This window comes from Trachypithecus francoisi, unplaced genomic scaffold (genome assembly GCF_009764315.1).
Source record: "Trachypithecus francoisi isolate TF-2019V2 unplaced genomic scaffold, Tfra_2.0 Lachesis_group14, whole genome shotgun sequence".
Taxonomy (NCBI): Eukaryota; Metazoa; Chordata; class Mammalia; order Primates; family Cercopithecidae; genus Trachypithecus; species Trachypithecus francoisi.
In genome coordinates, this window is record NW_022681459.1 from 21349255 (window position 1) to 21369706 (window position 20452).

At 41.5% G+C, this 20452-nt stretch overlaps 1 long non-coding RNA gene across 1 annotated transcript; it reads left to right on the top strand.

Moving 5' to 3' along the window:
- Positions 1 to 16445: 16445 nt before the first annotated feature.
- LOC117095731 lies at positions 16446 to 19123 on the top strand. Its single transcript, XR_004442151.1, has 2 exons — positions 16446 to 16656; positions 18560 to 19123. It is a non-coding gene; the product is annotated as an uncharacterized LOC117095731 (long non-coding RNA).
- Positions 19124 to 20452: the final 1329 nt, after the last annotated feature.

Sequence of the window (20452 nt, forward strand, 5' to 3'; positions counted from 1 at the left end):
GCTAGCAGCTATTTAAGAATGTTAGCACAGGTCTTTGAATAAATTATGCTTTTTTTTTTTTTTTTTTTTTTTTGAGACGGAGTCTCGCTCTGTCACCCAGGCTGGAGTGTGGTGGCATGATCTCAGCTCACTGCAAGCTCCGCCTCCCGGGTTCAGGCCATTCTCCTCCCTCAGCCTCCCGAGTAGTAGCTGGGACTACAGGCGCCCGCCACCACGCCCGGCTAATTTTGTGCATGTTTTTAGTAGAGATGGGGTTTCACCATGTTAGCCAGGATGGTCTCAATCTCCTGATCTCATGATCCACCTGCCTCCTCCTCCCAAAGTGCTGGGATTACAGGCGTAAGCCACTGCTCCTGGCCTAAATTTTGCTTTTAAGAGAAGTTACTATTTTTTCCTAATTAGATGGGGAGGAAAGTTTTTGAAGAGGAATCTTTACTTTTTACACATACGATACTCTTTTGAATTTAGCTAATATGTTTGCATAGAGACCCTCTTATGCAAGATTAATTTCCACAGTTCTTCCACCACTTCTTCGAACCTTCAGTTTCTTCCTTATTTAAGTCAAAACAGTCTTTAAACCCTAGGTACAGGTTTACATTTCCATGTCTTCTTATAACTTTTTCCCAAAAAAACACATTTTACTGTTCTTACACACCTTGCATGTAAATCTATTTCTAGTAGTTTCAATTAACTCCTAGCAATTTTTTACTTTAAGGTAAATTTGGTAAGTTGCTTTATTTGTGTGCTAAGTGCAGCCAAGGTTTGACTCCAGCATAATTAAGAGGCTAGTTAGTTCCATATGTCCCCAGTCCCTACCAGTTGTGAAGCTGACAAGTCGAATAGTTCTCAAAACCCCAAAAGCATTTTGTAACCTCAAAACAGTTAGCAAACCTTGCATCTGACCTGCATTTTACCAATAGTCTTTAGGGCTGTTTTCATTTCTTAATGATTAAAGTCACGTGAACTGACAGGTACCACCGTTTTTAACTTCCCTTTAAAACATTTTAGATCCAAGCTCTTGTCTTTCTTTAGACTAAATTAGTTAGAACTCTTTTTCCAGGCATCACCCACAGTACACACACAGACAAGCAGAAGAGAACCCAGTCGCTGGGTGGGGACCTTTAAGAGACAGGGCTAGGAAAACATGCAGGTATCAGACCGGAGTGGGCTGATCCCCTCAGGCAGGACTGCCAAACAAAGCCTCGCCAAGGAATTTCCAGCTATGCCCCCAGGACGTAAAGCAAGATGGAGGCTTGCAACATAAACCATACAGGCATGTAAAGCACACCAGATTGACCATAGCCCAAGACTAGCCCCACAAATCCTTTTTCACAATTAAAACTTTACAGAAAATACAAACCGTTGTCGTTGCAGGGAACCTGGACTAGTAAAGTGTCTTCTAAAAGAAAAAAAACTTTAAAGGTTAACTTGTTGACCAGGTAGATAAGGGGAAAGAAAAAAAAAAAAAGTTTAAAAATGCCTCTTGTTCTTATGCAAGTGGTTCCTCCACCAGGAAGACAAGTTTAAGCTTCATTACTGTCCAATAGGGTTAAACCCCTTGACCACGGAAAGGGAAGGCTGCGGCAGCAGCATGTGACTGGGAACCAGCCAGCCGGCTGTGCGGGACCTTTGGGCCATACTTTCCAGCCCTGGCAGGGCAGGGAGCTGCTGCTCAGTGGTAGGTCCTGAAAAGGAAGGAAAAGGCCATGAAAAGGCCCAGGAACGATGGGGAAGAAGGGGTGGGGGGCGTGGAAAAGGCTTGGAAGCAACAGTGAGAGGTTTTGAGTCCCCATTTCACTCACTGCTTCTCTAGCCCCACGTTGGGTGCCAAAAATGTTGCAGGACTTTTCTTCAGTTCAGCTAAAGGTGGGGTTCTTTGAAAATTCAGGCTCGCAGACGATTTGAATGGTGAGTAAGACAGGATCTTATTGAGTGAAAAGGAAGCAAAGGGGGAAACAGGGACTCTTACTAAGCCAGGGTCCCTGCTAGAGCGCTTCCCCGCCACCGCTCGAATTCCAGACTCCGTGCAGGAAGAGGAGGGACCAAGCTCTGGCTCTTCCGGCTGCAAACGTTGTGAACTTCCTGAGGCTGCACCTCAGTGGGGAGGCTAGTTGGAGTTTCTCCAGGGACCCTCTCCCATCTGGCTGTCTCATCATCAGGTGACCCCTCTTCTCATCCCAAAGCACTGAGCTTTTGTCTATAAATTACAAATTTTGTCAGGAATTCCAGCAATATATTGAAACTAAAAATAAAAACAAACCACTGGGGGTATTTTTAAAACTTCATATCTAGTAATCGATTTATACCAAAAATGTCATCATCATCATAATACTCATTTGTTTGTTATAGTTATTATTCTATCTAATGCATGATAACCTTCAAAAGTAGTTGTGATCACTCTCATTTTCAGATGAGGAAACTGGGGTTTGAAGAAGCGCAATCCTTTTTGAAAATCTCCCCAGCTCTTGTGTCTCCAAAGCCTGGCCTTCCTCACTTAGTCTACCTTCTGACAGTTTCTGAAATCTGCAAGGTCCACCATGTAGCTGGTGCCACAGTGGCATTTTCAGAAGGGTGCTGCTTCCTGCAGAATGTACTTGACCTCGGGCAGCACAGCAGGGTGCAGTAATGGTGACAAAAATCAGCTGCAGTGTGGTTTTGGTGTTTTCCAACAAACATTCCTCCAAGTGTGGGAGTTGGGAGCACAGTCCATGCCACTGTCTCCAGTGGGTGCAGTTCTACTTGGTAATTAGGTAAAAGATTTGGGCAGACGCAGTTTTGATCTGCTGCACTCCATAAGGAATGTGGGGGCAGTTCTGAATTCAGGGACAGGAGGAAACCATAATATATTCATTCATTCTAATTACTTGGGGGTTGTTCTTGCAGGTAGTTCTTTTACTATCCCCCAAGGTTCAGACTGGGTCTGAGGCAAGCTTCCTGGGCCTGTGGGTAGAGTTCTAGTTCGGTTTCAGGAGCAAAGTCACTCTGAGTAACTCCTATCTTTATGCCAGTGGCTCCTTCCGGTTCCCAGTCTGGCCTGCTCTTCCTGTGTGGACCCAGAACCCCAGCTCAGCTGGCTAAACCTATATTTGACTTTGATGGGCCTTGGACTGTTTATGAGACTTTAGCTACGATTCACTGTTCTGTGTTATCCTTTATTTCCGGGCTTTCTGTTTGCTTTTGAGCTCAGTTAGGTAATAGAATTCCTTTTTTTGTTTTGTTTTGACAAGGTTTTGCTCTGTTGATTAAGGTGGAGTGCAGTGGCACAATCATGGCTTACTGCAGCCTTGACCTCCTGGACTCAGGTGATCCTCCCGCCTCAACCTCCTGAGTAGCTAGGACTACAGACACTGGCTACCATGCCTGACTAATTTGTCTTTATTTTTTGGTAGAGACAAGGTCTTACTATATTGCCCAGGCTGGTCTCAAACTCCTGGACTCAGATGATCCTCTGCCTCCTGAACTGCTGGGATTACAGTCATGAGCCATCACAACTGGCCTATAACAGAATTCTTGTGTTTCATTCTCTTTCTCTGGTGGCTGGATTTTGGGAATTTCACCAGATTATGTTCAAGTGGGATTCTCTTTTTTGCTTTTCAAATTATTATTATTACACTTGCTTGGTACTTATAGTTTACATTCTGGTCCCCAAATTGGTTTTTATTCAGTTAAGGAGCATTTTCTTCTATTTGTTTAAGTTTGTTTCTCCGTATCTTCCCCCACCCTTTTTTCAGGAATGCCTGATATTCAGTACTTAATAGTCAGTATTCTCCCAGTAGCCAATATTCTTGAAGCTGTATTCCTGTCTCTTATATTTTTATTTATGATTTTCACTTCACTGAATTTTTGCTCCATGTTCTGAGACAGTTTCTCTCTGATCATTCAGATGAGCTTGTTTATGGGTACCATCAGGAGATGGGTTAAGGCTAGAGGATGGATGGAACTCTGCATTTTTCATGCTCATTGCTCAGGGATGGTTTACATCTGGATGGCAACAGGATCCCAGATCCCTTGTTGGGGATGCTACTGTGGTAAGCATGCAGCTTCAGATTCTGAGTCTGACCCCAGATGGCGTTTCCAATCTGATGGATCCCAGGATGAATTTAGCTTCTAGAGGGAGTAGCAGTACAGACAGTTTTGAAGTTAACTTTATCCTTTGACCCTCTTGGTTATTTGTTGAACTCAGTTCTCTCTGCTGCTTAAAGGACCCCCGCTTGCTCATTACTCTGCTGCCTGTTCTGGTTATTGTCACTGCTTGTCTCCGGGTCAACTTCCTCACAAGCCTGTGAGTTCCATCCACCTTTGCACCTGTTTTAGTCTGCTCAGGCTACCATAACAGGATACCACACACAGACTGTGGGGACTTAAACAACAGACATTTATTTTCTCACAGTCCTGGGCACTGACAGTCCAGATCAAGGTGTTGGCGGGTTTGGTTTTTCCTGAGGCCTCTCTGCCTGGCTTGCAGATGGCTGCCTTCTTATTATTTATTTACCTTTCAGACGGAGTCTCGTTATGTCTCCAGGCTGGAGTGCAGTGTGTAGTGGTGTGATCTTGGCTCACTGCAAACTCCGCCTCCTGGGTTCAAGTGATTCCGCTGCCTCAGCCTCCCGAGTAGCTGGGACTACAGGTGCGCGCCACCATGCCCAGCTAATTTTTTTTGTGTTTTAGTAGAGACCAGGTTTTGCCATGTTGGCCAGGATGGTCTTGATCTCCTGACTTCATGGTGTGCCTGCCTCAGCCTCCCAAAGTGCTGTAATTACAGACGTGAACCACCACACCTGGCCATGTCTTCTTGATGTGTCCTCATGTGGTCTTTCCTCTGAGTGCTGCACTCCTGATGTCTCTTTCTGCTGTGTCCAAGTTGTCTCTTCTCCTTCTTCTTCTTTCTTCTTTCTTCTCCTCCTCCTCCTCTTCCTCCTCTTCCTCTTCCTCCTCCTCTCCTCCTCCTCCTCTTCTTCTCCTCCTCCTCCTCTTCCTCCTCTTCCTTTTCCTCCTCCTCCTCCTCTTCCTCTTCCTCCTCCTCCTCCTCGCCCTCTTCTTCTCCTCCTCCTCCTCCTCCTTCTTCTTCCTCTTCTTCTTCTTCTTGTTGCTCTGTTGCCCAGACTGGAGTGCAGTGGTGCAATCTCAGCTCACTGCAACCTCCGCCTCCCAGGTTCAAGCGATTTCCCTGCTTCAGCCTCCCAAGTAGCTGGGGCTACAGGTGCATGCCACGCCTGGCTAATTTTTTTGTATTTTTTGTAGAGACGAGGTTTCACTGTGTTGACCAGGGTGTTCTCAAACTCCTGACTTCAAGTGATCCACCTACTTTGGCCTCCGAAAGTGCTGGGACTACAGGTGTGAGCCACTGCGCCCAGCCAAGTTTCTTCTTATAAAACACCAATCAGATTGGATTAGGGCCCACCATAACAACTTCATTTAACCATAATTGCCTTTTTAGAGACCTTGTCCCCAAATATAGTCACATTCTTAGGTACCAGGGGTTAGGGCTTCAACATAGTGAATTTTGGGAAGACACAATTCAGTCTATAACACACTCCTAGAGCTTAGTGTAGGCTTGGCTTATAGTGGGTGCCCAGTAAAGGTGGAGTGCCTGTTTGAAGCTTTCCCAAATGTATTCTCTTTCACCGTTTTGATTTTCAAGCAAATTGTGATGCCTAGGATGGCGTCACATTTTTTTCTTTTTCTTTTATTTATTTTTGCATAGGGTCTCACCGTGTTGCCCAGGCTGTAGTGCAGTGGTATAATCTCAGCTCACTGCAACCTCTGTCTCTCAGGCTCAAGCGATTCTCCCACCTCAGCTTCCTGAGTAGCTGAGACTACAGTGGCACACACTCCACACCCAGCTATTTTTTAAACTTTTTGTAGAAAGAGGGTTTCACTATGTTACCCAGCCTGGTCTTGAACTCCTGGGCTCAAGATATCCATCTACCTTGGCCTCCCAAAATGTTGGGATTACAGGCGTGAGCCACTGTGCCCAGCCCAAATTTTGTCTTATGCTAAGTTAAGAACTATTACTATCTCTATTGCCTATTTTCAGTTTATCCTTAGTCAGTCATTTTTTTTTTTTTTTTTTTGTAAGCAATTCTATAGTGGTGTGGATACATGGTCTTTATATTTTCTTCTATTTCATGGTGGAGAGATGAGCTCTATGCCTGTGGTCAGTTTCAGCTCAGAGTCTCTGCGGCAAGACCACTGAATTTTTCACAACAGGCCTGTGTGTGTTTCTCTATGGGGATTTGAATTGTATTATAGCATGCTGGATTTACCTTCTTGGGAATTTAGTTTCTTTTTTATTTCTAAACATGTTTTCTCCATTTTGTTGTATTTATTCTTGTGCTCTGCCTTAAGCTCTGACAAATTTGAATTTTTCAGAAGCACAGAGAAATGCGTTATGTCAGTTATTTGCAGGTGTTCTAGTTTATAATAATAACAAAAAGGTGGAATTAAACATCTTTTCCTTTGGCTATTCCATTCTTTTGCATTCTTCATTTTGGTATTTTGCTTTGTCTCCTCATTGAATTTTTGATCTCTGAAACAGCAATTTAAAATAACTATCCAATGGTATATGTACCCACAACAGTTTGTTGCCAAGCATGCAAAATGAATGGATTCCTTATTCACATGTTAAATGCCTACATAGCAGAGTCTATGTATAGAACTGAGATGGAAGTCTGGAATTGGGTCTGATGAAGGATACCATCAAGATGACAGCTTCCAGTGCATTTAGAATTTCATTGAATATAACAGTTCACCAATGCTATCTAATAAAACAGTGTGATTCTCTTCTTTACGTGGCCTCAAGAGCCCATAGAAATTCACATTCTGGTCATTCTGAACTTCTTGCAATGACCCACACTTTCTTTTTCTTTTTCTTTTTGAGATGCAGTCTCACTCTGCCACCCAGGCTAGAGTACAGCGGTTCAATCTTGGCTCACTGCAACCTCTGCCTCCTGGGTTCAAGCGATTCCTGTACCTCAGCCTCCTGAGTAGCTGGGATTACGGGTATGTACCACCATGCCCAGCTCATTTTTTTTATTTTTAGTAGGAATGGGGTTTTACCATGTTGGCCAGGCTGGTCTTGAACTCCTGACCTCAGGTGTTCTGCCCACCTTGACCTCCCAAAGTGCTGGGATTACAGGGGCGAGCCACCACACCTAGACCATGACTCACATTTTCTATGCTCTGGCTTGTGAGCATGACTTTCTGCCTGCTGAGAATACTTTTCCTCCCCTGCTCACTGGGAAGCCTTCCTGAACCCAAACTAGCCTAGGTGTTCTTCAAGCTCTCTTCAAGAGCTTCCAAAGATCCTTGCTACTTCTCCTGAGCGTGTACTGGTTGGCAAGTAATTGTAGATATTTCTCTTCCTTACTTTTGGCTAGGCGTTCTTTCTGTGCCATGGACCATCCTAGGCAGCTGATGAAGTCTATGGATCTTTTGCCAGTGTTATGTTTTAAATGCATAAAATAAAACACACTGGGTTCTAGTTCAGGGCAAGATGGAATAAGCACACTCCACCCTGATTCCCGGTGAATGTTGCTATAAAACCCATACAAGAATGTATGAAATAGCTACTTAAAGACCGTGAAAAGCAAAGGGTAGCCAGCAAATTGGTAAAGAAGACAGAACTCAAGTACCGCTGAACTGGTGGTGAGTTACCATTTTTCCCCCCTCCAGAATCACCTGGTCTGGATTCAGTGCAGTCTGAAAACTCAGAAGTGGGCACTAGTACAGACAGAGAGCCCAGGAGGAGCCCTCTAGTCTGGCTTGAAGGAGGCAGCAGAAAGGAAGTCTCCTAATACTTAGAAGGAGTGAAGAAACCCCCTATTTTGTTTTGCTTTTTCTTTTCTTTGTTCTCTTGTGTCCCAGCGCCCAGGCAATCCTGTGGTAACAGGGGCACAAGAGCTCACAGGAGCCCAAAACTCTGAGGTAGGAGAATCTTTCTTGTGATCAGAGGAGCTGCTGTCCCAAGAGAGTGAAGAAAACCCCCAATGCTTTTTATTTTTCCACTCTGTTATCCTACTGCTTTTCCCTGGACACAGATACAGCTGTGGGAAGTATATAGCAGAACAGGCTAAGTAAAGCCCCCGTTTTCTGACCAGATAACCGAAATATTGAGCTCCTGGGAACAGGAAAGTATTGGAAAGTGGGAAGAGCTGGGAAAAGCAACGCTATAAAGTTGTTTATGAACTTCTAGACTTACCCCTGGGATATACAAGAATAGAACTTACCCTAAATAACATACATAGACTAAGATAACTGAACTACAAAATAAACCATTGCCCAGGTCTCAGACTGGTCACTGGATCGTGTACATGTGCAAAGGGATAGATCTGAAGTATTGGAAAACAGAACTGATATTGGAACCATAATCCATAGAAGACCAGTGGGACTTGTGACCTGAGCTCAGCCAGATCGATTCCCTACTTTAAAAACAAGCAAAACAAAACAATATTCTCTGTAGGATTCAGATAAGATCTAGAGTCTTATAATCATCAAAATATCCTGGATTCAATCAATAATTACTCAACACATATGAAGAATTGGTAAAATTTCTTTTTTTTTTTTTTTTTTTGAGACGGAGTCTTGCTCTGTCACCCAAGCTGGAGTGCACTGGCCAGATCTCAGCTCACTGCAAGCTCTGCCTCCCGGGTTCACGCCATTCTCCTGCCTCAGCCTCCCGAGTAGCTGGGACTACAGGCGCCCGCCACCTTGCCTGGCTAGTTTTTTGTATTTTTTAGTAGAGACGGGGTTTCACCGTGTTAGCCAGGATGGTCTCGATCTCCTGACCTTGTGATCCGCCCGCCTCGGCCTCCCAAAGTGCTGGGATTACAGGCTTGAGTCACCGCACCCGGCCAAAATTTCAACTAGTACGGAAAAAGACAATCAACATGCCAATGCTGAGATGACACAGAATTTAAAGCAGCTATTATAAAAATACTTCAACATGTAAGGGTAGACATTCTTGGAATAAATGAAAAAAAGTCTTAGAAAAGAGATAGAAGATATCAGAGGGAATCAAAAGGGGATTTCAGAAGTGAAAAATACTATAACTGAAATAAAAACATCACTGGATGGACTCAATGGCAGAATGAAGACAACAAAGAAGAGTGAGTGAATTTCAATATAGACCAATAGAAATTATGAAACCTGAACAATACGGAGAAAACAGATAGAAAAATAAAGGAGAACCAAGCTTTATGAACCCATGTGGAAATACCAAAAGTCTAACACTCTTGTAATAGGATTGGTAGAAAGAAATGAGAAAAAATGTGGTACATTAAAAAATTCAAAGAAATAATGGCTGAGGTCAGGCACGGTGTTTCACACCTGTAATCCCAGCACTTTGGATCACCTGAGGTCAGGAGTTCAAGGCCAACCTGGCCAACATGGCAAAACCCTGTCTCTACTAAAAAGTACAAAAATTAGCCAGGTGTCATGGCGGATGCCTGTAATCCCAGCTACTTGGGAGGCTGAGGCGGGGAGAATTGCTTGAACCTAGGAGGTAGTGGTTACAGTGGGCAAAGATTGTGCCATTACACTCCAGCCTGGGCAACACAGTGAGACTCCATCTCAAAAACAACAACAACAACAAACAAAAAAAGGCTGAAAATTTCTCAAATTTGGGGAAAAACAGAAACTTACAGATTCAAGAATCCCAGGAAATCTCAAATAGAATAAACCCAAAGAAATCCATACCCAAACACGTGCTTATTAACTGCTGCAAACTAAAGAAAAATATATGTACAGTAGCCAGAGAAAAACAGCACATTACTTATAGGGCAACGTAATTCAAATAGCTACAGATTTTACAGAAGGAAATGGAACATTTTTTAAGTGCTAGAAGAAAAGAACTGTCAAACTACAATTCTATATTCAGTAAAAATATCTTTCAGGAATGAAGATAAAATAAACACATTCCCAGGTGAAGAAAAATGAAGGCTTCATTGTCACCAGCACTATTGTTACAGGATGTTCTTCAGGCAGATGGGAAATGACACCAGAAGGAAAGTTGGAATATCAAAAAGATATGAAGAGCAACAAAAATGGTAGATACCTGGGCAAACATAATAGACTGTTCTTCTTCTCTTGAATTCTTTAAAATGTATTTGAAGGCAGAAAGCAAAAATGATAACATCGTCTAGTGGAGTTTTCAATGTATTTTGATGTAACAAATAAGACAACCACAACCTAAATGAGGGTGGGTAAAGACACCCATATGTGGTGGTAATATATCACTTGAAGTGGTGAAATATACACTGACTGTAAAAAGTTAAGAATATATATTTTAATCCCTAGAGCAACTACTTAAAAATTACACAAAGGGACAGTCAACAAAAAGGCAATAGGTAAAATAGATAACTAAAAAATATTTAAGTACACAAAAAGAAAGCAAACAAAGGGAAAACACAGAAACTAAAAATACAGAGACAAACAGAAAACAAACAATAAAATAATAGGCTTAAATAAAAATGTCAGTAATTACATTAAATGTAGATGGATCAAACATACTAATTAAAAGATAGATATTTAGAATGGATTTTAAAACATGACTCAATTATCTACTGTCTACAAGTATATAAGTAATACAAGTGTGTTAATTGTACTCACTTCAAGTATAATGACATAAGTGGGCTAAAAGTAAAGAAATATATATTCAAAAGATGTATATTATTAATCAGAATGAAGGTAGAGTGGCTATAGTAATATCAGACAACGTAAGACTTCAGAGCAAAGAAAATTACCAGGGATAAAAAGGGGCAATACCTAATACATTTCATCAAGAAGACACAATAATCCTAAATCTGTATATACTAAACAGCAAAGCTTGAAAATACGTGAAGCAAAAACTCACAGAACTGAGATAAGAAATACACAAATTCATAATTATAGTTGGAAACTTCAACATTCCTCTCTCAGTGATCAATAGAACTTAGTAAACAGAAAGTCAGCAAGTGTATAGTATAGAAAATGGAACTAAATGATAAACAATTGTTTCTAATTGACATTTATAGAATACTCCACTCAATAACAGCAGAATACACATTTTTCTCAATTTCACATGGAATTTTCACCAAGGTAGACCATATCTGGGGCCATAAAACAAATTTGTCACACATTTAAAGAATTTAAATCATATAAAGTATAAAAAACAGAATGATAAGAAAATTTATGAACCCTTAGAAATTAAACAACACACTTGTACATAATCTGCAGGTCAAAGAGGAAGTCTCAGGGAAGTTAGAAAATATTTTGAACTAAATGAATATAGAAATATATCAAAATTTGTGGGATGCAGTTAAAGCAGTGGTTAGATGGAAATTTCATCATTACAATGCATTTGTATTGGAAAAGAGAAAGGTATCAAACCAATAATCTAAGCTGCTTCCACAAGAAATTAAAGAAGAGCAAAATAAACTCAAAATAAGCAAAAGAAAGGAAGTAATAAAACTAAGTACATAAATTTAAAAAATGAAAACAATTTCAAAAACAATAGAGAAGAATAATGAGGAGTTCAATAAACCTCTGGTGAGACTGACAGAGGGAAAGATAGAACACAAATTACTGATATCAGGAATGAAAAAAGGGTTATCACTACACACCCTACTCATAAATTTGACCATTTAGATAAAATAGATGAATTCTGCAAAAGACACAAATTACCAAAATTCACTTAAGATGACATGTAGATAACTTAAATAGCACTATTAGTATTTTAAAAATTGAGCTTGTATTTTAAAACCTTCTATAAAAGGATTCTTCAGGCCAAGATTCTAGCACACACCATATAGCATATGCTACCAAATATTTTAAAAAGAAATATGATAAGTTCTACCAAATATTTTCTAAAAATAAAATGAATTGTACACAATCTATTCCAGAAAATAGAGGAGGAGGGAACACTTTTCAACTCATTTTATAAGGTCAACAGTACCCTGGTACTGGAACCAGACAGATGGTACAAAAAGTACAAAACAATATCCCTCATGAACATATATGCAACAATTCTCAACAAAATATTAGCAAATATCTGTTAATACATAAGTATACAAAGAGATAGTCAATAATATTGACTATTAGGGAAATGCTAGCTAAAACCCTGAGGAGATATAACCTATGGAATGAGACACACCTATTGAATGGCAAAAGTAAAAAATGTTGACAATACTAAGTGCTCACAATAATGAAAAGCAATTGGATTTCTCATACACGGCCAATGGGAATGCAAGGTTGTACAGCCACTCTAGGATCATCCCACTTCAGCCTTCTGAGTAGCTAGGACTACAGGTGGGCATCACCATGCTTGGCTAATTTTTAGTATTTTTTGGAGAGACAGGGTCCAAGTTGCCCGGGCTGGTCTTGAACTCCTGGCCTCAAGCTGTCTTCCTGCCTCAGTCCTCCAAAGTGCTGGGATTACAGGTGTGAGCTATTGTGGCTGGCCCTACTTTGCAGTTTCTTCTAAAGCTACACACACAATTAACATATGACCCAGAAATCCCAAGTGAACTGAAAACTTGTATTCAAACAAATCCTATGCATGAATGTCTATAGCAGCTGTATTCATTATCACTAATAACAGAAAACAACCCAATGTCCTTCAGTGGGTCGATGGGTAAGTAAGCTGTGGTACATTTCTACAATGGAATACTACTCAATTTAGCAATAAAAAGGAATGAGCTATTGACACACCCAACAACTTGGATGAATCTCAAAGGTATCGTGCTGAGTAAAAGGAGCCAATCTCAAACGTTGTACATACTGAATGATACACTTTATAAAGGTGAAACAAGTGACAGAGAAGAAATCAATGATTTCTAGCAGTGAGAGGTTAGTGAAGACAATGCTGTAATTTCTTCCCATCTAAATTCCTTAGACCTCTGCATTCTAATTATGAACCACTGGGAGGGAGGGTCTATGTGGCCCAAGTAAAAAGCCTGCTGTATGCTATATGCTGTGTAGGAATTGAATCTTTTTTGTTCATTCTTCTATGCCTCGTGCCTAGCAGAGTAAACTGGCATGGTGTGGGCACTCAGTTATCTGGCGAACAAAAAAATAAATGAATGAACAAACTGTGAAATGATTTCAACATCCAAAAATGCATTGAGAGGCTCTAAAAACTTTAAGAAAAATGGGTACATTTTGTTTAACCCAACACGTGATCACTGTTGATAACTGTGGGCTGCACTTTCTCTAATGACTCTCCTAACTGTACGCTTCTGTTTGGGTTACTGACCAGGTTTTGTCTTGTGTGGTTCTACCTGCACCATTTCTGAACATTTCTGCTGCTTCTGTCTTGTTGAAGCAACACAATTAGATACACAAATCCCTTCTCCAGAATTATGCGGCTACTGTCATCAAAGATGGTAGATAACTGCCAATGATGTACACGTTGGAATTAGTGTTTGAGATTTATCGTACACTAACATATGACAGGACTTGGTGGGCAGTGCTGAGATAATAATGAGGCCTTGCAAATGGCCACCATTCAGCATTACAGGGAGTCCAGGGTGAGAGGCAGGACTAGGCTAGCTCAACAGAGTACTTGGCATGAGGGGGCAACATGGGAAATGTATGGGGACTTGAAAATTATAGTTGGTATTAGAGCCAGAGGCCCTTTGTCTCATCCCTCACCCAGAGTAGGGGCCCATAGAGAACTCAGTCACCAGAAGGTTCTGGGAAAGTTGTAGAGACCGAATGAGTTGCTACGCTACTGACCCTGCCATGTGCCAGCAATCTCCTTGATGGTCTCTGGGCAGTCTGTTTCATAGACCTGAATACAAGATTGGGAAAGCCTACAGTATCTTATTTCATCAAGTCCAATCTACAATGCCTTGATGGTAAGACCAGCCATTATTTTATATACCAATAGGAGAGGAAAAACACCGCCAACACACTGTGACAGATGCCTTTAATGACAGTCCTGAATGACATATGAATCAATGACATCAGATTCCTTTTAAATTAATCTTCATCTCTTCTAGAGATTTGGCAATTAAACAAATAACTCGGCAATAGAAAGTAACGCAGCGTGTCCAACTGGTGGGTATCTTCCTTTGCAAGGTTTCTGGTGCAGTTGATTGTTTCTTTGCAAGAAAATATGGACTCATGATCATTCCTTCTGTGATAAATGTCGTTCACTAATACCACCTTTGCATCCTACTGCTTGGTTTCTGTACCTTTCTGGCTACAAAATAGCTTGTTATTTCAGTGCTGAATCATAGTGAAATTTCTTTGGGGAGATTCCTACACAGCAGTTAAACTCTGAGGTTAAACTAACAAATGCACAGATCTCAATCAAAGTGGTGACAATGTGAACAACTACAGCTGGGCGGATGCACATGGCCGATGGCTTTTGAAAGATGCTACTGATTAAGATGCATCTGGATCTCAGCGATGTTAGCCTGTGAAAAACTGTGCCTCTGAAAATCCATAGAATACAGTAATTCTGTCCAATTCAGTAATGTGGTAGGGAGAGTTCTGCCCTTATGACATGTTTTTTGGACATCCTCTGTCTGCTGCGGAATGTTCCAGGGCCTCAGTGGGAAACAGGCTGACTCCCCTGCCCACATGGAGCTCACACTGAGTAAGGAGAACAGACAATAAAGGAATAAACAGGACAATGTTCATGTTATTTTAAGTGCAAGGAAGGAAATAAACAGGAGGCTGAGATGGAGCCTCACAGTGGGGCGAGTACAGGATGTACATGAGCATTTGTGATGAGCCTTCTGATTTCCAACTAAGTCAACACTTGGATTTTTGTCTCTAAGAGTCACTGGCAGCCTGTAGGGCGATAACCTGTCCCTAGGTTTGCCCAGGACTGGGGTTTCACGGGATATGAGCCTTGAAGTCCTATAATGGGCAGACGCAAGCATACTAACTAGTCCAGTTCGTCCCCCTATGGGGATTCTAACTCAAGTTTCCTTGTAGTTTAATATTTTTATTACTATTTCCGTGTCTAATGAAGTCTGATACTTAACCTTCCACTGTGGCTTTTATTTTCTTTCTCTCTCATCTCTCTTATTTTCATAAAAAGAGATTAATTCAATAGTACAACTAAAGTCTTATAATTCTTAAACGCAGTCACTCAACACCACCAGTTAAACACCTACTTGAAGTCCTTCAGGGGCCTCAATTGATAGGTCAGGGTAGCTATCAGGGGTAAGAAGTGTCCATCGACAGCTAGAAGATCAGGTAGTGGCACAACCAAGCGTCCACCAAAGGCTCCAGCTGGGAGAAGGTGGGTGTTTACTAAGCAGGGATGAGGGCAGGGCGAGCTGCTTTGTTTTTCTAATTTTATTTTATTTTGGATGAACAATTCCAACCAAAGGCTTTGAAGAAGAGCAATTTTCTTTGCCTTTGAAATGAGTTAAAGGCAAAAACAACTCCATCCTTTCATGTTAGGAATCATTTTGGTAAAATAGCGCAGCTTTCTGTTTTAACGAAATGACAAGCTGAACTCTGGATTGCAAATGCTTTCATGGCTATTAGAAGTCTAGTTTGTTTGTTTTTTCTCTTTAAAACAATGACATGCAAATTCTTGGCTTTCTCTTCAAGCAAGGAGCGGTGAGGGGAAGCCACTCTGGAGGCTGGATGCAGATATGTTGTTGTCACTGACACTACAATACTTCTTAGTTTTTGCAAAGTCCCAGTGAACTTCATGTTTGTTCCCTGCCTTTTTAGTCTCAAGGTTGATGTATAACGACTCCTGTGCCTAAGGTAATATTCCAAAACTACCATGTCCTTTCCATTCTTTCCCCCGATCCTGTTGTGTTTCATTTTCTTTTTCTTTTTTAAAAATTTAATTTAACTGAATTTTTAAGTTTCAGGGATACATGTACAGGGCGTGCAGATTCGTTACATCGGTAAACATGTGCCATGGTGGTTTGTTGCATGTATCAACCCATCACCTAAGTATGAAGCCCCACATGCATTAGCTATTTATCCTAATGCTCTCCCTCCACCAACCCTGCTGTGTTTCATTTTCCTTTCATATCTCATGACCACATAATTCCTTCTTTAATGACAAATTGTATTGAATGTGGTGGGCAGTCTTACAAGTGCTGTAATCTGAATGAAAAAATGAAGCTTTCCACTTGATCACTCTGGTATATTATTATTCTTAAAAAGATGGAAGTTGTCATATGACAATGGAGGCATTAATTCTCTAACCTATTCCAAAACTGTAGCTCATATTTGCCAAGAAAACAGAATGTGAATGTGAAGCCGTGTTTGTGCTTGAGGCAGGAGGAAGCAGAAGGAGACCAAAAAGTCGCCTTAATGTTAAGCAAAACTTTGAATCGGCTTTTAAATTAGATATGCTTTAACGGCTGATGTTATTTGAAAGCTGAATAGCCAATGTCAAAAATAGATTTTCCTTTCTTTTCAAAGTGCAGATGGGGTCCAGAAAGGGGCAAAAATAACCACATGCCTTTCTTGGACTCCTGACTCTCACCCCCCAAAGGGTTTTCTTGTGTAGGAACCAACAATTCCTTGGATGGAAACACTGGATAGGCTAGTCATTATTTTGAGATTGAAGGGACTGCAGATTCTTGGCAGACCTCTGTTGTTTTTCTAGAGTTGTAGGCAAGTAGTTGGACAAAAAGCAAGAAGCTGATCCATGTTGCTGGCTTTGGATTCTTTGTGAACAAATGAGACAAGGTGAGTAGCTGCCCTGCTCAGCTCCTTCTTCGTTTCAGTGTCGGGGGAGGTGGGGGAAAGGTTCTGATGACTGCAATCCTGGTGTCAGATCTTGGTCTGTTGGAAAACAACGGCTCGCCAGCCCCTGCAGGAAGACCTAGGCAATGTCTGCATGCTGCCAGTGCAGCCCATGGAGGGGTTAGAAATAGTAGGATTGCTTGTAGAGAGAGAACAATCACTCAATTGTCAGTTTTTTTTCACTTTTCATCCACACGCTGGGTGGCTTTGTAGCACAGTCGGAGATACTGTGTTGAGGAGCCTCTGCTCATGGCAATGTTTCCTCTGTTCACTTTCTGCTGCTTGTGCATTGGAAAATTCCATCATTTAACACTGGGATTATATGTCACCGTTGCTGAAATCATAGACAGAGTCCACTTAATTTGCTACGAGCATGAGAAATAGCCAGAGAATGGGAGAAGCATAGCATTCCCTTGTATAAAGAGAGGATTGAATAAGGTCGGTGAACCAAAGAGCCAGCAGGTCACAAACCCTCAGAGGGTCATGAAAATCTTCCCGGGTTTCCTGTCTTTAGGAGCAAAACGAATGCCTGATTAAATTTTTTTTTAAAAAAGTATTGAAGATTAGCCATGATAGTTGTTTGAGCTGGGTGAGATATTTGAGGGCTCATTATACTAGTTTCTGTACTTTTGCACATTTTTGAAAATTTCAAATGATAAAACATTTTTTACGAAATATTTAAATACCTCCCTGCTTCATCTCAGAATGATTTCAGAGCCCCTGAGTACGTCCCATGTACGCATGCGCGGCAGTAGGGGGCTGCTCAACTGAGCATGCTTGTGATTTGGCCTCAGTCAATTTCACTGTGTGCTGAGCCCCCAAAGATGCTAACTCCTGTGCGGTTTCAAATGGTCTTTATTCTTAGCCATATGTTCTTTGGCCCATATCCTGAATGGATCATTTGTTAAAGTCTAGAAGCATTAGCGACACAGATGTTGAAATTCATGTTAATAATTCAGTAAATTGCCTCATGATAATCCTCACTTTATCTGAAGATGGCCTTTGTCTCGTCAAAGTCTGCCCCTGGACCTCAGAAACCCAGTGTTACAGAAAAAAAAGACAGGGACAGTTATGTCTACTTTTGGTTTTCATTTATAGAGAACAAATTGTTGTAAAGAAGTGATTACAAATAGCAGCTAGCTGATATTTTAAGCACAAAATATAAGAATTTCAGACATGAGGTCATGAAAGCAATTTTTGATGCCTCAATTCCTGGTTAATTTCAATTTTTATTTTAATCTGAGCACCCAACAACTGACACAAAATAACTCTTTTGTTGATGTCCTCCTTGTGTCTGGTGGCCCAGAAATGGTTATCTTAAAATTTATTGTGTAGTCACTGTTTCCTGGATCTTGTGGACACAGAAATGGTAGAAGGTTCTAGAAATGAGGCATGTAGGCACATTGTAAGATTTATGGGTTTTAGCCACACACTCTTGAAACTTGATGTTAATCTTCACATTTGATTATAATTTTAAATATATTGATTAAAGATTATAGCTAACATGAAATTTATGTTGATGAAATAGAAAATATTTTGACTATCATTTTCTACTTTTGCATACACACTATACTGGACATCTGCTGTGTGTATCTCTCACCTTCTGACCCATCTTCCACACCAGCCATTGCTGGGGCAGCCAGCTTAAAACAAGTATAACCAGAAGGTGCCTTGTTTCAGCTGCACTGTGTGTCTCCCTTTCTGCCCTGGGCCTCTCGGATACAGTATCCTGGTATTGAGGCTTGTGCAACCTGGAAGTATAAGGGAGTCAACACTCTATGAGGAAACTCTTGGCCAAAAGGGGATGGGAGTCTGTAAATTAGTGCTCCCTTTTTTCTTCCCCTAGGCTGCAAATTCAGAGGATCCTCCCAGAAGATGAGATGGATCAGGTCACCACCTTCTTTCCCTTCTTCCCTGCTTCACACCCTCAGGCCCTGACTCCTGTCTGCTGAGATCACTCTCCAAACCAATCTTCCTTTACAAAGCCCTTGTTGCAGGCTGTGCCTTCTGAGGGGAACCCAGGCCAAGACACTAAAATGACACACCAACGTGAAGACACGAACACAAACTGCTAAGGGATTGGTTGGATTGCATATCTCTGTGAATGGGACTCAAGAGAAGCTTGGGAAATGCTGGACCAGATGACCCTTGCAATCATGGTGCATGGAATTAAAACCGTCAAGGTCCCCATCCATCTCTGAAATGGATGAGAATCTGAGTCTTCCACGAAGAACAGTAGGAGAAGATGCCCAAGCCTTATTAAACCCGTGGAATGTCTTTGGGTATGTGTGACATCAACAAGAAGCAGCAAAGAAAACAAAATATTTTCACAAACATTCAGAAATCCCCAAATCTTGTGAGTTGTCTGTACCATTTGTAGGTTTAATGATAAAATGGCACATGATGTTGACCTATTCCAAGGCAATTGTTCATCTCAGCTAGGGTGTAATCTCTGCCTACAGATTAAGGCAGAGGAGACCAAGGAGGGCTGTTTACTCTGTCATGATCCATCCCAGGGGAGGATGGGTTTTGGACCAGCTAGGTTATGTGGCTGGCTGCTGAGGATTCTGAACATCTAGTTACCTCCCCGTACCTCTATCCCATATACCCTAGGCCTGGTTCTTCCCTGGATTGGGCCATCTTTTTCTGAAGGCAAATTTTCCACTAGGAGGAAGGTTAGAAATGCCAGTTCTTGGGTTGCACCCCAGATCTTTGGCAATCTGTTGTGACAGCTCCTCCAGGCGACTCTGATGCTGGCTGAAGTTTGGGAACCATTGCCCTTGGCAATGTTCCTGCTCATCCTGGCTTGCAGGCTTTGGAGGCCTTCACTGTTGATTGATTTACACTCCTGTCCACAGAACGGGCTCAGGAAACAAAAGATTACTTAATTAGCTGGGAGGTGAGAAAAAAGGGGCTGGAACTGTGTAGGCAGCCACACAGCTTACAAACAGATTATGTTCTGGACTTTGGAAGTCAGCTGTTTGGAATAGAAGCTGTTTTCCTAGGAATGGTAGATAGCTTTTTATGCCAGCACATAAAGGCATATTTAATTCCGAACTTGGCTGAAATACTGCTGCGTCACAATGAAAATGAGCAGATCCCAGTGCTCCTGGAGTATTAGTACCTAATCAAAGCAGAACAGAACAATAAGTGCAACACGGAGATGGTGTTTTATGTATGCTGATATTGCTGGTCAAAGGAAAAGGTTGATTTGGAAATGGATTAAGAGGTAAATTGGGATATGTCAAGATTCATAAGGCGTTTCTGGCTTTTCTCTAGAATATGATGATACTCATTCATTTAGGCAGACTTTCCTTAACTGTGGTTCTGGACCGTTACCTTTCTTTTTTCTGAAGGCAAATTTCCCACTAGGAGGGAGGTAAAGAATTCTGAGACCAATTGACAAGGGTTGAAAAGGAGAACAGAAAGAGTAATGGAATTAGAGAGAATGAAGGTGTATTTATTAATTAATATGAGCATCAATGGAGACAAAAGTAACATGAGTTGTGAGCAATGAGAGGTGGATGGGCATAGACCAAGGTTAGGATTCTCCTCTACTTGGCAAGACAGGAAAGAAAGCAGACCTATGCGGAGCACATGGGCTGGGAGCTGCTGCTCTAGATACCTTCCCTCCCACTGTATTTGCCTGCCTTTGTCCCTTACGCAGTTCCATGTCATGTCACCCGACTCCTTTCCTCTCCCTGGTTACTGATAGGGCACAAGAAGATGAGCTGAGCTG